The following is an 18,460-nucleotide window of genomic DNA, read 5'->3' on the forward strand; positions in this document are numbered from 1 at the left end:
ATTAAAGACCTAAATGTAAGACCAGAAACCATAAAACTCCTAAAAGAAAACATAGGCAGAACACTGTGACATAAACTGCAGCAATATTTTTTTGGATCTATCTCTTAAGGTAAAGGAAACAAAAGCAAAAATAAACACTTGGGACCTAATTAAACTTAAAAGCTTTTGCACAGCAAAGGAAACCATCAGCAAAACAAAAAGACAACCTACTGAATTAGACAAAATATTTGCAAATGATATGACCGATAAGGGATTAATATCCAAAATGTATGAACAGCTCATACAATTCAACATCAAAAAAACAAACAACTCAATTAAAAAGTGGGCAGAACACCTGAATAGACATTTTTCCAAAGAAGACATATAGATGGCCAACAGGCACATGTAAAGATGCTCAACATTGTTAATCATCAGAGAAAGGCAAATCAAAACCATTAGATAAAAAAAAAAAAACAAAAAAACAAACCATTAGATATCACCTCATGCCTGTCAGATGGCTATCATAACAAAAAAAACCACAAATAAGAAATGTTGGAGAAGATGTGGAGAAAAGGGAACCCTTTTGGAATACTGTTGGTGAGAATGTATACTGATGCAGCCACTGTGGAAAACAGTAGGGAGGTTCCTCAAAAAACTAAAAATAGAACTACCATATGATCCAGCAATTCCACTCCTGGGCATATATCCAACAAAAACAAAAACATTAATTCGAAGAGATACATGCACCCCAATATTCATAGCAGCATTATTTACAATAGCCAAGATGTGAAAGCAACCTAAATGTCTTTCAACAGACGAATGGAAAATGAAGATGTGGTATATATATACAATGGAATACTACTTGGCTATAAAAAAGAATGAAATTTTGCCAATTACAACAAAATGGATGGACTTAGAATACATTATTCTAAGTGAAATAAATCAGACAAAGACAAATACTGTATGATATCATTTATATGTGGAATCTAAAACATAAAACAAACTAGTGAATATAACAAAAAAAAGGAGCAGACTCACAGATATAGAGAACAAACTAGTGGTTACCAGTGGGGAGAGGGAAGTGGGAAGGGGAAATATAGGGGTAGGGGATTAAAAGTTACAAACTACTATGTATAAAATAAATACGCTACAAGGATATATTGCACAGCACAGGGAATATAGTCAATATTTTATAATAACTATAAATGGAGTATAACCTTTAAAAGTTGCGAATCACTATGTTGTACACCTGAAACTTATATATATTGTAAATCAACAATACCTTAATGAAAAATCATGTTAAAAGAGCCAGTGCTTTTGTAACTGAGCTCTAATTATTAAAGAATGAATGATTAAAATAAAAACAATAAGAGAACAAGTACCTCGATTAAAATATGGGCCTTACACCTTAACAGACACCTCACTGAAGAAGATATACAGATGGCAAATAAGCATATGAAAAGAAGCTCCACGCCATATGTCATCAGGGAATTGCAAATTAAATAACAAGGAGATACCACTATACACCTATTAAAATGCCCTAAATCCAGAACACTGACAACACTAAATAGTGGCAAAGATGTTGAAGAGCAGAACTCTCATTCATTGCTAGTACAAATATAAACTCGTACAGCCACTTTGAAAGACAGCTTGGTGGTTTCTTACAAAACTAAACATATTCTTCCAATACAATCCAGCAATCACATTCCTTGGTATTTACCTACAGGAAGTGAAAACTTATGTCCACATGAAAATGTGCACACAAGTATGTATAGTAGCTTTATTCACAATTGCCAAAACTTTTGAAAGCAAACAAGATGTCCTTCAGTAGGTAAATGGCTAAATAAACTGTGGTATATCTAGACAATGGAATATTACTCAGTGCTAAAAAGAAATGAGCTATCAAGCCATGAAAAGACATAGAAGAACCTTAAATGCTTATTACGCAAAGAACACAAACTGAAAAGGCTACATACTGTATCATTCCAACTATATAACATTCTGGAAAAGGCAAAACTGTAGAAACAGTAAAAAGGATCAGTGGTATCCAGGGGTTGTGGGGTGAGTGGTGGTACTGAGTACACAGGATTTTTTAAGGCAGTGGAATATTCTGTATGATACTACAATGACTGACATAAGTCATTATACATTTGCCCAAACCCACAGAATGTACAGCATCAAGAGTGAACACTAAGATAAACTATGAACTTTGGGTAATTACGACGTGTTGATACAGATTCATCAGTTGTAATAAAAGTACCACTCTGGTGGGGTATGTTGAAAATGGGGGAGGCTATGTATGTATAGAGGCAGGAGGTACATGGGAAATCTCTGTACCTTTCTCTTGAATTTTCTATGAACCTACAAACTGCTCCACACACACAAAAAAATTAAGCCTTAAAAAAAAAACCACAGGGCTTCCCTGGTGGTGCAGTGGTTAAGAATCTGCCTGCCGATGCAGGGGACACGGGTTCGAGCCCTGGTCTGGGAAGATTCCCACATGCTGCAGAGCAACTGGGCCCGTGAGCCACAACTACTGAGCCTGCGCGTCTGGAGCCTGTGCTGTGCAACAAGAGAGGCTGCAACAGTGAGAGGCCTGCGCACCGCGATGAAGAGTGGTCCCCGCTCACTGCAACTGGAGAAAGCCCTCGTACAGAAACGAAGACCCAACAGAGCCAAAAATAAAATAAATAAATTAATTAATTTAAAAAAAAACCACCACAGAATGGAAGGAAATATTTGCAAATCAGGCATCTAATAAGGTTCTAACATCTTGAATATATAAAGAGCTCTTACAATTCAACAACATATTGACAGCCCAATTAAAAAGTGGACAAAAGACTTGAATAGACATTTTCCAAACAAGTTATACAAATGGCCAGCAAGCAAATGAAAAAATGTTCAACATCATTATTAGAGAAATGCAAAACAAAACCACAAGGAGATACCACTTCACACCCACTAGGCTGGTCATAAGCAAAAAAACAAAGTAACAAGTGTTGATAAGGATGTGGAGGGGGACTTCCTTGGTGGCGCAGTGGTTAAGAATCCGCCTGCCAGTGCAGGGGACACAGGTTCAAGCCCTGGTCCGGGAAGATCCCACATGCCGCGGAGCAACTAAGCCCGTGCGTCACAACTACTGAGCCTGCGCTCTAGAGCCCGCGGGCCACAACTATTGAGCCCGCAGGCCACAACTACTAAAGCCCACGCACCTAGAACCCATGCTCTGCAACAAGAGAAGCCGCCGCGATGAGAAGCCCACGCACTGCAACGAAGAGTAGCCCCCGCTCGCCACAACTAGAGAAAGCCCGCATGCAGCAACGAAGACCCAATGCAGCCAAAAATAAATAAATACTTTTTAAAAAACAAAACAAAATAAAACAAAACAAACAAAAAAAAGGATGTGGAGGAAATGGAAACTTTGTACATTGCTTGTGGGACTATAAAATGGTACAGCCACCCCGGAAAGCTTGGCACTTTCTCAAAAAGTTAAACACAGAATTACCATATGACCTAGCAATTCCACTCCTAGGTACATGCCCCAAAAGAACTGAAAACAGGTGTTCTAAATTTATCTAAAATGACTGATATTTGCATACCTCTGTGATTATACTAAATACCACTGAATTGTTCACTTTAAATGTGTGAATTGTATGTTATATGAATAATGTCTCAATATAGCTGTTATGTGCGTGCATGCACGTGCACACACACACTCTCTCTCTCACATACATATGGAATGAAGTACTAATATGTGCTACTACATGAATGAACCTTAAAACATTATGCTAAGTAAAAGGAGCCAGTCACAAAGGACCACATATTATATGATTCTATTTATATGAAATATCCAGAATAGGCAAACAGAGACAAAATATACATTAGTGGTTGCCCAGGGCTTGAGGGAAGAGGGGATTGGGGTGCTTATAGCTAAAGGTTATAGGGTTTCTTTTGAGGTGACAAAAATATTCTAAAATTGACTGTGGTGATGGTTCTAGAACTCTGTGAGTATACTAAAAACCACTGAATTGTATACTTTAAGTGTGAATTATAGTTCAATAAAGCTGTTTTTTCTTTAAAAAAAATTAAAACATATCACTAGGAGACAAGGAGATTACAACTTGAGTTGAACTAATAAATTAAGGGAATCAACTATGGAAGCTTACTCACAGATGGAACCCTTGTGCCCCTGGATTCACCTCCTCTAGTCAATTAGAGGACAGGGGTGGCGGTTCATATCCAGAACTCTGTGATCCACATGGGCACCACAGGATTTTACTAGCTGAATATGCAAGATCTGTGTCTTCCATGGTTTACTGTGCTCTTGTTGGTAGAGAACGGCAACGTGAGTTTCTACAGGTTGAGCCCACCTTTGCCACTGTGGTTCGGTGACTACCACCAGCATTTCCCTCACAGACACCCTAGTAGCTTTATATTTCCGCTTGTCATTGATAATTTGCTGAGGATACTAACAGTGCTGCTTCTCTTCTATGTCCCTGCTTCCAGGAAGCTAGATTCTTCTTCAGGAAAGGTTCCACATTTCAGTGGACATGCAAAATGCCTCCAGTGTCCTGGTGTAACATTTGGCAGGCAATGAACCAGCCTTCTTCAGAGCTAAGGACCAGCCCAAGAACTACCCTGTCAGCAATGTGCAACAGTTTCAGCTACAAGAGGTGTAAAGAAAATGAAATGAGGAACAACAGCAGTACTTTCAAATAGGACATAGCCATAGCACAGCAAGAGGGAAAATGACTATGAAGATTTTCCGAATTCTCTTTTCCACTTGTGTATTTTGAAAAGACAAAAAACAAAGAAACAAATGCTTCTCCACTTTATTTTGTAGGAAATAAGGAAGACTCATTTTTCATGAGTTTTCACTCCAACTTAACATTTCTCCCATCATTTTCCTCTCCAATTTCTTTTAGAGCAGGCAATCCACATCTTTAAACAGCATTAAAAATCTAAAGTCCCATAGTTTTATTTCAACCATTTTATTATCTTTCTGTACTAGTTCCAGACCTTGGCTGCTTACCCATCTCCTCCTTTACCCAATTACATGCAACTAACTATCTACATGTATCACTCAAATTCTATAAGTGAAATCATTCAATATAAGAACAGTACTTTGTATAGTGAGATGATGAAGGTAAACAACACAGTTGGTCTTACTTTGGATATTTTCTGAAAGTCACTGCCTGGTAGTATATGTGGAAAGTCACTCAAAAGATATATTTCCCCTGTACTTACCTTCCCGTTATCCTCAAAGTATATTTGGCACCGATCTGCTACTCCATTTATCTCTAGATATTTTTCTCAGAGCAGGTACAGCATGAGGATTCCAATCACAGGCATGGATGAAGGCAGCATCAGCATAAACTAGGAATGGTAATGTAAAATAGTCAATCCCTACAGGAAGATTAGACACTGGTTGAGATTATGGGTCCCAAGTGGCCAACCATAAATATAGGTTCCAAGCTCTAAGACTCAGAAATAGCAATCTCCTTGAAGGAACACCCAGCTGTGGACTGAGTTGGGAGTTAATTTCCTATAATCACAGCCAAGGGACTTAAGAAGGCAGAGACACTGACTACCTCAGATGTAAGAAGTCCCCTTATTCAAATTTGTCGATGACTATACTCTAGACCTATCTTTATCTTCCTCCTCATTATCAATAAGCAGATACTTAGTACTATATTGACTGGGGTACTTACATACCTGTTCTTTAGGGATAAGACAACATTAATACAAATATTTAGAAGATACATAGAAACACAACCAAACATTGAGTAGTCTGAGTATTTATACCATACACTTACCAAAGGCCAGTGCATTCTAGGTAATAACTGAACAGTAGTGTTCAAAAGACAGTCGATAGGGAGGTATTAGCACTCTTTACATTACTCTGGGCAGAGTTTAAAAGGTTATTTGAATGACAGTCTAGTGAAGGAAATGATGAGAAAACGTGTCAGGCATGGGAGTCATGGGAGAAGGTTCACGGTTATAAAAAATGTGGCAATCTAATAGGGGGTGCTGACATTCAGGAGGAGGACTTTAGACTTCATCCACGGTGAAACAGGAAGAACCTTTAGGAGGAGAATCGCATGGTCAAAAGGAAGACAATTTCTTCTTACATTTTAAAGAGCTTACCTGACAAGGGGACATTAAATTTGCCGGGAAGGTAATAAAGAATTTTTATTCTATTAACAAAAACAGATTTGGAGTTCACTGCACTTTAATAGGAATATACCATATTTGAACAACACAATTTTCTCATGGCCTTGAAGAAAAACACTGATTCAAGAGTTTCAAGAGTAGACTGGACCTGAATAGGGGTCTGGGGAATAGGCTACTACTTCAAGCCCATGGTCCCTAGAATCATCACCTGCATAGAGACCCCCCTACACCAGTGCTTCTCCAGTACAGGGCAATGACATCACTCACAGCTTCTCGGTGATATCTCAAATGAGAAGATGCACTGGGTCCCACCAAAATCACTCCTAGGGAAAGAAATATAACAAGAAGGAAGTTGAATAACAAAGGCATCAAATTTAAAAAGTGAGAGTTCACAGTTGTTCGTGACATTACAGTATCTAGTTCAGACAAGAACTGAAACTAAGAATAATAGCTAAGATGTGAATGCTTACCATGTGCAAGGCACTGTGCAAAAGCTTGTGTTCTAAATCACTTAATCATCAGGACTTCCCTGGCGGTCCAGTGGTTAAGATTCTGTGCTTCCACTGCAGGGGGCGCAGGTTCGATCCCTGGTCGGGGAACTAAAATCCCACATGCTGCAGAGTGTGGTAAGTACATAAATACATAAATAAATAAATCACTTCATCATCATCCCAACAACCTCATGAGGTTATTATATCCACATTACAGATGAGGAAACTGAGGTTCACAGACACACAGCTAGAAAGTGACAGAGCTGGCATCTGAACCCAAGGTATCTCTTAGTTTGTGCTCTTAAATTGCCTCCAAATGGATAGTAAACTATCATTCAAGAGAATTGGATTATGACCCTTCCAGATTTCCCTTTTTCTTTTGCTCCTGTTAACCACCTCCTACACACACATACCCCTCCAAATGGGTTTCCACTGGTTCTATTACAGTCATCTAGATCTTTCATATTCTGGAAGACATTCTGATTTACTAAAAGGAACCAGGTCTCCTTGGAGAAATGGCTGGTTCTCCCATGGCTGTGGCAGGGAATATATAAAATGAGCAACCTGTAGTGCCAGAAAGTAAGGAAGTGCTCAAAGAACAAAACAATGGGGACGTGCCAAAGGGATATAGGGTCCAACGTGAAAGAGTTTCTAATGAACAAAGCTGGAACAATTTGAGAAACAAAATAAATAATTCTTCCTTATAGAAGAATGCTAAGGGGCTTCCCTGGTGGTGCAGTGGTTGAGAATCTGCCTGCCAATGCAGGGGACATGGGTTCGAGCCCTGGTCTGGGAAGATCCCACATGCCATGGAGCAACTAGGCCCGTGAGCCACAACTACTGAGCCTGCGCGTCTGGAGCCTGTGCTCTGCAACAAGAGAGGCCACGATAGTGAGAGGCCCGTGCACCGCGATGAAGAGTGGCCCCACTTGCCGCAACTAGAGAAAGCCCTCGCACAGAAACGAAGACCCAACACAGCCAAAAATAAAAATAAATAAATAAATAATTTAAAAAAAAAAAAAAGAAGAATGCTAAATAATTTATGTAGATTCTCACCCTCCAGGAAGTGGAGCTTAATCTTCCCCAACCCTTCTTGAAAGTGGGCTGGACTTAGTGACTAACTTCCAAAGAATAGAGTAGAGAAAGTGGGGAAAATAACATTATGGAGGAAAAAGCTGGCAAAGGCTGGTCAGCTCATCAAAGCCTTGTTATGACATGATGAGAATGGTATTTTACCTTTGTGGTCTTCCTCTCAAACACCCATAACCCCATTCTCATCATGAGGAAAAAAATTAGACAAATCCCAATTGAGGCACAGTCTACAAAATACCTGAATAGTACTCCTCAATACTGTCAAGGTCATCAAAACAAAGAAATTCTGAGAAACTGTCACAATCAACAGGAACCAAAGGAGACATGAGAACAATCTAACGTGGTGTCCTGGATTGGATCCTAGAACAGAAAAAGACATTAAGTAAAAACTAAGGAGATCTGAAAAAAGTATGGACTTTAGTTCATCAGTATGGGTTCACTGATCGTAGCAAATGTACCATACTAATGTAACATGTTGATAAAAGGGGTAACTGTGTGCAGGGCAGGGAGTGGGTGGATATGGGAACTCTCTGTACTATTTTTGCAACTTTCTGGTAAATCTAAAACTATCCTAAAATACAAAGTTTATTTTTAAAAAAATCACAAAACCTGGAAAAAGAAATAGAATCAAAGCCCAGCTTTTGTCCTCATTAATTGTGAACCTTGTATAAGTCACTATCTAAACACTGGTATCTCTGTTTATAAAACAGATAGAATACTGTTTATTTCAGTGACATCTGCAAGTTGGTAAACTAAGAAACTCCAGGTTCCCCTTCCCCCCACCCACATTAACATTTTTAAAAAATCAACTAGAAATTAGCAAAAAATAACTTTACAGGAGATCTGGAAAACAGTCTATAGCAACCAAGCGAAACCTTAATCAAGAAAAAGCCACATAGGAAATGGAAGGAAATTCCATGGTATTTTTACTTACTTGTACCCCACCTCTCCTTACCCTGTAGTGCACGGAAGCACAGTCTGGGAGATGCAGTGGCCTGGCTGTCAATTCCCTCCCTCAAACTGGAAAGAGGAAGGCAGACCTTTTTTGCAACGTTCTAATCTGTCTAGGGGCTGCCTGAGGTACTGGTCTCTTAGAGTTCAGAAAGAGAAAAGTGGTATAGCTCGGATCTCAGGCTAGGAAAAGACAGGAAATGGTGGACACCACTCGAGAAAGCTGCAGAGGGACTACAGTCTCGCAACATCTGGGGCAAGAGATTAGAGGTGGAAGAACACAACAGAACATCAATGGCCCCCAGAAGAAGCAGTGGTGACAGTCTTTTGGAAATTAAGACACTTAAAAACAGATGCGTATTTAAGGGAATTGAAAAAGCACACACAATGGCCTAGGCGAGATGTACGCCTAGAAAAGGTCCAAGAAGACTTTAAGCCTTCACATGAGGCTGATTCCAAGGCCCAGAGCAAGCCTTGCTAATTAGTAAATGTCTTCCCCAGCACACAGCCTACCTGCAAGGCTGTTTTTTCAAATACCCAATTTTCAATTTAAAAAATCACAAAGCATACAAAGAAACAGGAAAATATGCCACATTCAAAGGAAGAAAATAAAGTGGCAGAAACTGTCCCTGAAAAGGCACAGGCACCAGAAGTACCAAAGACTAAAACAATTATCTTAAATATGCTCAGAGAACTAAAGGAAAACACAAAGAACCAAAGGAATGAGGAAAGGAATATATTTTTTAAATGAGAATACCAACAAAGAAACAAAAATTATAAAAAGGAACAAAAAAGAAATTCCAGAGCTGAGAATATAGTAACTCAACTAAAATATTCACTAGAGGAGTTCAACAATAGACTGACAAGAAGAAACAATCAGTGAAGCTGAAGTTATCATTTGAAATTATCAAGTCTGAGGAGCAAAAAAGAATGAAGTGGACAGAGATTAAAAGACTAATGGGACATAATCAAGCAACATATGCATTATGAGAGTCCCAGAGGTTGAAAGAAAGAAAAGAAGAGCAGAGAGGTTATTTGAAGAAATAATGGCTGAAAACTTCTCAAATTTGAGGAAAAACATGGATTCACAAGTCCAAGAATCTCAATGAACTCTAAGTAAGATAAACTGAAAGAGGCCTACGCCAAGATACATTATAATCAAACTGTCAACAGCTATAGTGAGAATCTTGAAAGGAGCATGAAAAAGCTACTCTTACGTGCAAGGGATCTTCAATAAGATGATCAGCAAATTTCTCAGTGGAAACCTCAGAGACCAGAAGAAGTGAGATAATATACTTATAGGGCTGAAAGAATAAATGTCAACTGAGAATTCTGTATCTGGCAAAACTGTCCTTCAGAAATGAGGGAGAAATTAAGACACTCTCAGATAAATAATATTCAACATCGAAAAGGATGTTTTAGCCATAGAAATTAGGCAAGAGAATTAAATAAAAGGCATCCAAATTGGAAAGGAAGAACTAAAATTACCTGTTTGCGGATGACACGATCTCATATGGAGAACAGCCTAAATATTCCTCCCCCTGAAAAAACTCATTAGAACTAATAAATGAACTCAGCAAACTTGCAGAGTACAAAATAACAAAAGTAAACAAATGGGACCTAATTAAACTTAAAAGTTTTTGCACACAAATGAAACCATAAACAAAACAAAAAGAAAACCCTCAGAATGGGAGAAAATATTTGCAAACGAAGCAACCGACAAGGGATTAGTCTCCAAAATATACAAACAACTCATGAAGCTCAATATCAAAAAAACAAACAATCCAATCAAAAAATGGGCAGAGGATCTAAACAGACATTTCCCCAAAGAAGACATACAGATGGTTAAAAAGCACATGAAAAGATGCTCAACATCACTAATTATTAGAGAAATGCAAATCAAAACTAAAATGAGGTATTACTTCACACCGGTCAGAATGGCCATCATCAAAAAACCTACAAACAATAAATGCTGGAGAGGGTGTGGAGAAAAGGGAACCCTCCTACACTGTTGGTGGGAATGCAAACTGATACAGCCACTATGGAGAACAGTATGGAGGTTCCTTAAAAAACTAAAAGTAAAGCTACCATATGACCCAGCAATCCCACTCCTGGGCATATATCCAGAGAAAACCATAATTTGAAAAGTTACTTGTACCGCAATATTCATTGCAGCACTACTCACAATAGCCAGGACATGGAAGCAACCTAAATGTCCATCAAAAGAGGAATGGATAAAGAAGATATGGTATATATATACAGTGGAATATTACTCAGCCATAAAAAAGAACAAAATAATGCCACTTGCAGCAACATGGATGGACCTAGAGATTCTCATACTGAGTGAAGTAACTCAGACAGAGAGAGACAAATATATGATATCGCTTATATGTGGAATCTAAAAAAAGGCTACACAATTATACTCCAATAAAAATGTTTAAAAAATTAATTAATTAAAATTAAAATTAAAAAAGCCTACAAATGAACTTATATACAAAACCAAAATAGAGTTACATATGTAGAAAATAAACTTATGGCTACTGGGGGGTAAGGGGGGAGAAGAGATAAATTGGAAGATTGGGATTGACACATACACACTATATATATATAAAAGGTAACTAATGAGCATCTACTGTACAGCACAGGGATCTCTACTCAACACTCTGTAATGGCCTATATGGGAAAAGAATCTAAAAAAGCGTGGATATATGTATTTGTATAACAGATTCACTTTGCTGTACACCTGAAACTAACACAACATTGTAAATCAATTATACCCCAATAAAAATTAAAAACAAAAACAAACAAAAAAACCCCAAAATACTGGAATTCTAAATTTCATCAGAATTACTAAAACATATTTATATTTTCCCAAATATTAAAATCATATTGAAGGACCCACTTACAAATAATAACTCAGTTCATTTCTGAACTTAGGTAATGTTTCTGTAGTAATGTTTTTACACATTTTTAATTAAAAAATATATATATTTAAGGTATAAAAAAATAACATACAAAAGCCACTTGCATTTCTATACACTAAGAATGAACAATCTGTATAGGAAATTAAGAAAACAATTCCATTTATAATAGCATCAAAAAGAGTAAGTAAAGAAACAAAACCAAAAATAAACAAGTGGACTACATCAAACCAAAAAGCTTCTGTACAGCAAAGGAAATCATCAACAAAATGAAAAGGTAACCTACTGCATGGGAGAAAACATTTGCAGATCATATATCTGATAAGGGGTTAATATCCAAAATATATAAAGAACTCATAACAATCAAAAGGGAAAAAAGCAAACAATCCGACTAAAAAATGGGCAGAGGATCTGAATGGACGGACTTTCTTCCAAAGAAGACATACACATGGTCAACATGCATGAAAAGGTGCTCAACACAACTAGTCTTCTGGGAAATGCAAATCAAAAACCACAATGAGATATCACCTCACATCTGTCGGAATGGCTATTATCAAAAACACAAGAGATAACAAGTGTTGGTGAGGGTGTGGAGAAAAGGGAACTGTTGTGCACTGTTGATGGAAATGTAAATTGGTACAGCCACTATGGAAAACAGTATGGAGTTTCCTCAAAAAATTAAAAATAGAACTACTACATGATCTAGCAATTCCACTTTTGGGTATTTATCTTAAGGAAACAAAAACACTAACTTTAAAAAATATATGCACCCCAATATTCATTGCAGCATTATTTACAGTAGCCAAGATATGGAAGCAACCTAAGTGTCCATGGATGGATGAATGGATAAAGAAAATGTAGTATACATATACAAAGGAATATTATTCAGCCATAAAAAGAAGTAAATCTTGCCATTTGTGACAACACGGATGGACCTTGAAGGCACTACACTAAGTGACGTAAGTCAGAGAAATACCATATGAGCTCTCTTACATGTGGAGTCCTAAAAAAAAAAAAAAAAAACCTCATAGTTAGAACAGACTGGTGGTTGCCAGAGGGTGAAGGTGGTCAAAAGATACAAACTTCCAGTTATAAAATAAATATGACCTGGGATGTAATGTAAAGCATGGTGAATATAGTTAGTAATACTGCATTGTGTACCTGAAAGTTGCTAAGAGAGTAGATATTAAAAGTTCTCATCACAAGACAAGAAAGTTGTAATTATGTGTGGTGATGACTGTTAACTAGACTTACTGTGGTGATCATTTTGCAATATATACAAATATTGAATCATTATGTTGTACACCTGAAAATAATATAATGTTACATGTCAAATATATATACATATATATATATATCAAACAATAAAATACTCAGGATTAAACTTAACCAAGAAGGTGAAAGACTTTTATGCTGAAAATTACAAAAGGTTACTGAAAGAAATTAAGGAATACACAAATAAATAGAAAGACATTCATGTTCATGAGCTGGAAGATTCAATATTGTTATGATGTCAATACCACCAAAAGCAATCTACAAATTCAAAGCAATCCCTATTAAATCCCAATGACATTTTGGAAGAAATTTTTAAAAAAATCTATCCTAGAATTCACATGGAATCCCAAGGGATTTTGAGGTTACAACAATCTTGAAAAAGAACAAAGTTGGAGGTCTCACACTTCCTGATTTAAAAACTTACTACAAATCTATTGTACGATAATCAAAACAGTGTGGCACTGGCATAAGACAGACATATAGATCAATGGAATAGAACAGGGAGTCCAGAAATAAACGCTCACATATATGGTCAATGGTCAAATGATTTTCAACAAGGGTGTCAAGACCATTCAATGGGGAAAGGGCAGTCTTTTGAACAAATGGCGCTGGGAATACTGGATATCCACATGCTAAAGGATGAAGTTGGACCTTTACCTTAAACCATATACAAAAATTAACTCAAACTGGACCAAAGATCTAAATGTAAGAGCTAAACCTATAAAACTCTCAGAAGAAAACATAGGAGAAAAGTTTCATGACACTGGTTTTGGCAAAGATTTCTTGGAAATGATACCAAATGCACAGGCAACAAATAAAAAAATAGATAAGATGAACTCCATCAAAATTTAAAACTTTTGTGTATCCAAAGGACACTACCAACAGAGTAAAAAGACAACCCACAGAATGGGAAAAATATTTGGAAATCATGTATCTGATATGGGATTAGGATCCAAAATATATATATATATTTTTTTTTTTTTTTTGGCCACGCCGCATGCGGGATCTTCCCCAACCAGGGATCAAACCCGTGCCCCCTGCAGTGGAAGCACAGAGTCTTAACCACTGGACCGCCAGGGAAGTCCCCAGAATGTATTTTTAAAAACTCCTACAACTCAACAACAACAAAAATACCAAACAACCAGATTAAAAAATGAGAAAAGGACTTAAATAGATATTTCTCCAAAGAAGATCTACAAATGGCCAATAAGCACATGAAAAGACATTCAACCTCATTAATCTTTAGGTGTTAGATAACAGAAAATATATATATTTGGTTATGTCCCTGGTTCCTGGCACAGAGCTCCTAAAACCTTTTCCTAAGAGCACTAGGAGCATCTCTTGTTCTAATATTTGGTCTTGGACCCCATCCCTTACACAGGACTCCTAAAAGCCTCATAAATTCCTAAATGATAAGAGCACTAGCAGCATCTTTTGTTCTAATGAGGCAACTCTGGGTGAGCTCCTGGATGGGCGCTGGTCACCAGAATAACCAAGCCATGATCAGAAGCTTGGAATTTTTGGCTCTGCCCCCTCCCCCTCCTCCAGAGAGGGGAGAGAAGCTGGAAATGGAGTAATAATTGATCATGCCTATGTGATAAAGCCTTCATAAAAATCCCCAAAGTAGGGGGTTCAAAGAGCTTCCAGGTGGATGAACACATCCACATACCAGGAGAATGATGCACCCCCAACTCTTCAGAGACAGAAGCTCCTGCACTTGGGACCCTTGAAGAACTCACCCTATATATCTCTTCAAATGGCTGTTCAACTGTATCCTTTGTCATATCCTTTAGTAAACTGATAAAAGTAACTGTTCTCCCGAGTTCTATGACCCACTCCAGCAAATTAACTGAACCCAAGGAGGGAGTCGTTGGAACCTCTGATTTATAGCCACTTGGTCAAAAACACAGGTGATAACCTGGGCTTGCGATTGGCATAAGTGGGGGTGGAAAGCAGTCTTGTGGGACTGAGCCCTTAACCTGTGAATCTGATGCTATCTCCAGGTAGATAGTGTCAGAATTGAGTTAAACTGTACGACACCCAGCTGGTGTCGCAGAGAATTGCTTGTTGTGGGGAAAATCCCCCACCACACATTTGGTGACCAGAAGTGTCAAAAGTAAAGTGTTCTATGTGAAAGTAAAGGAGACACACAGGAGAGGAGAACAGTAGGTTTTTCCAGTATAGCACAGAAATGCAAATCAAAATCACAATGTAATACCACTTCATACTTTTTAGGGTGGTTATTATCAAAAAAACAAAAAACAAACCAGAAAATAACAAATGTTGGTGAGGATGAAATGGGAACCCCTGTGCATTCCTGGTGGGAATGTAAAATGGTGCAGCCACTGTGGAAAACAGTATGATGGTTTCTCAAAAAATTAAACATAGAATTACCACACCATCTAGCAATTCCACTTCTGAGTATATATCCAAAAGAATTAAAAGCAGGGACTCAAACAGATATTTGTACACCCATGTTCATAGCAGCATTATTCACAATAGTCAAAAGGTGGAAGCAACCCAAGTGTTCATCAACGCATGAATGGATAAACAAAATGTGGTATGTACACACAGTGGAATATTATTCAGCCTTAAAAAGGAAGGAAATTCTGATACATGCTACAACATAAATGAACCTTGAAGACATTATGCTAAGTGAAATAAACAAATCACAAAAAGAAAAAGTGTTAATGATTCCACTTATATGAGGTATGTAGCATAGTCAAATTCATAGAGACAAAGTAGAATGGTGGTTGCCAGGGGCTGGGGGGGAGGAGAGAATGGGGAATTAGTGTTTGATGGGTATGGAGTTTCAGTTTTTGAAAATACGAAAGTTCTGGAGATGGATAGTGATGACAGTTGCACAATGTGAATATTCTTAATGCCACCGAACTATGCACTTAAAAATGGTTAAAACTGTAAATTTTGTTATGTATATTTTACCACAATAAAAAAGATAGCATACTAAAACCATCTCCCAGGTTTTGTGAGAATCAAGTGAGATCTATGTAAAAAAGCTTTGTAATCTATATGGCCCTTCACAAATATTAGCTCTTTTTAATCACCACCCTGTTTACCCCAGCCTGATGCCATTATCCACATGCTTAACCGAGCCATGCTCACCTAGCAGCATACTGTTGGGGTTTAAGTGCTATCCAGTGATATCCACCTTCATTTTGCTAGGCCCTGAATTCCACGTGCCAAAGCAATGGTCTCCCAGAGTTCTGGTTCTGAAATAGAACAAGCCCCCAAATAGACAAGTTTCAGACAAGCCTGGTGGTTCCTAGAGAAAAAATTCAAAAGACTTCCTCCTCTTACTCAGTTTTCCCCAATGCTTGGTTTGGAAACAGTCCTCATTCAGCAGCAAGAGGTCAGCATGCCACTGCCAAGAACAAAGGAAATCCTCCAATTCAACTGACCACCCAACTCCCTGGCCTGCTACCAAGCAACATATTTAATGAGGCAGCCTTTGAGCAGGTGAACAATCCTGAACCTCCTTTGAAGGAACAGGATTCTGGGAAAGGAATACAGGAAATATATTCACTGAGCATGAATTGAGAACAGAAGTAGTTACATAAGAAATAAAAAATGAAAATGCTAAAGCTGAAAGACCAGAACAACCAGCTTTGATGGGTTAGACAATTATCTGTAGAGTAGCCTCAAAGCTGAACCCTCAAACATTCTCAGAAAGTATAAATATTGGTGCAGAACCAGTGTGATAATGCAGTAGTGCAAAACCTAGGAATGATGTTTCTTTCTGGAAAGCTAGCCAATTGGTACCTATAGCCAGATACTGACCAGGATCTGTGTCAACATTCACGTGCTCTCTGAGGGCCCCAAGTTACCTTATGTCTTGCAGGCACCACTGAGGATTCCTCCTAACTTGGGTAATGCTACAGTTCTCTTTGGAATCTTTTTTGTGAAATGTTGTCTATCCATAGGTTTCTGCCTTTCAAAGGGAGATTTCATTCCATGACTGTCTGAGGAAATTTAAATGTGGACCAAACATAAGCAGCACTTACTCCAGCCTTGGAAGTATGACCTTTTATGGCCAGGAGAAATAACCCAAGTCTCTGTGCCCTCACAATCTTGAATGTCTTTGCTTGCTTCACTGGTACCTTATCCAATATTCTTAGTGCCATTAACAAAACTGGATAAGAATTCAGGACTTTACCACAAAACTTTCTGCCAATGCCCCACAAATCTTGCCTGTGGTTTCCCAAATTCTTTGATTCTCCACTACATACCCTTTCTCTTCTGCTCAAAGCCCCCAAATAACACTTAGTCCCATTTGTGTAGAAATGCATCTTTCCTAGTTTTTCCCCTACCTCTTCATACAGCACCTATTTCCTTGTGTTAACTGAGGTTCAGTCATAATACCTACAACAGCATCAGACAACACCTTCTGTCTTCATTTTGCTACAACCTGGAGGCAAAAGGAATGTGTCACTCTGGGAGCGTAGCAATTAAGGGGAAAGACCCTCATGGACAACAGCAATGAGACATGGGGTCACAGGCACATGGTCTATAACTGAAATACACATATAAAAAACCAAAAGCTTAGGAAATACCCCTTGTACACATGTCTTCTTTTATAACCAGTAGGGGTGGTTGATGAAGTGATAGAACCAACAGTCCATTCTCCACAAATGGCTGATGGCATAACAAGCCCTGGCTAAGCGCCTCAACCTATTCTTCGGTGGTTCATTATTATGAGACAGTGATCCACCATCACCAGGCCCTATGCTCTAAGTTCTTTTCCAAAAACGGTTAAAAAAAAAAAAAGTTACGCCATTAAAAATTCTGAGTTATACTGGTAGGCAGTAGATACAGCACTTAAACATGCAGCCTCTGGAGCCAAAGCAACCCGAGTTAAAATCATGTCTTAGCTGCTTCCTGCGTATAACCGGTCAAAGATATTTTCTGTTCCGAAGTTTTCTGATACCCTGCCTGCCAACGTCCTCCGCCGCCCCGCCCCCTCACCACCACGAAACACTTGGAGCCCCGAGGCTGCACGAGAGCAGGTTAGGGGTCTCTTCTGCGTTTACCTCCCCATCTCCTCAGCTATGTAGGCGCCTTGACGTTGAGCGCCCCTCATTCTCTAGGCTGCCGCGACTGTCTTTCCTCATGTCGCCCCGAAGGTTCACAGCTTTTGCAAAAGAATAAAACGCACGCCGCTGGGGCGGGGCCAAGCGTTTCCCTCCCGTAACAGGGCGGGACTAAAGTGAAAATGCCATGGTTGTTTATCATATGACTTCCCTGTTACCATGGTAAAGCCGCCGCCGCCTCATTATTGTGGTCGACAATTACTTGCGTTAGCCTAAGAAAAAAATGAGTAATAAGAAATTCTACATACTAAAAGCCTTCAAATCAGCCGAGCTCCAGCTCAGAACCAAGTTATTCTCAGGCGGGAGCCCAGCGCGGGAGAAGCTGGGGGAGTAGCGCTCTCGTGGACGTAACGCGTGCCGGCTGCTGACGGGATAACGCCGGGGGAGGGACCCTGCGTCCCTCTGGCCCAGGAGTTTCCGGCTCACGCGCCGTACGGAAGCGTGTTTGGCGCTGGGCTCACGCGCCGTA

General features: G+C 38.8%; 1 pseudogene; it reads right to left on the minus strand.

Annotated features, from left to right (window-relative positions):
• Positions 1 to 4,183: 4,183 nt before the first annotated feature.
• Positions 4,184 to 17,025, minus strand: LOC118888326 (annotated as a pseudogene).
• Positions 17,026 to 18,460: the final 1,435 nt, after the last annotated feature.

The sequence above is a fragment of the Balaenoptera musculus genome, chromosome X (genome assembly GCF_009873245.2).
Source record: "Balaenoptera musculus isolate JJ_BM4_2016_0621 chromosome X, mBalMus1.pri.v3, whole genome shotgun sequence".
NCBI classification, from domain to species: Eukaryota; Metazoa; Chordata; class Mammalia; order Artiodactyla; family Balaenopteridae; genus Balaenoptera; species Balaenoptera musculus.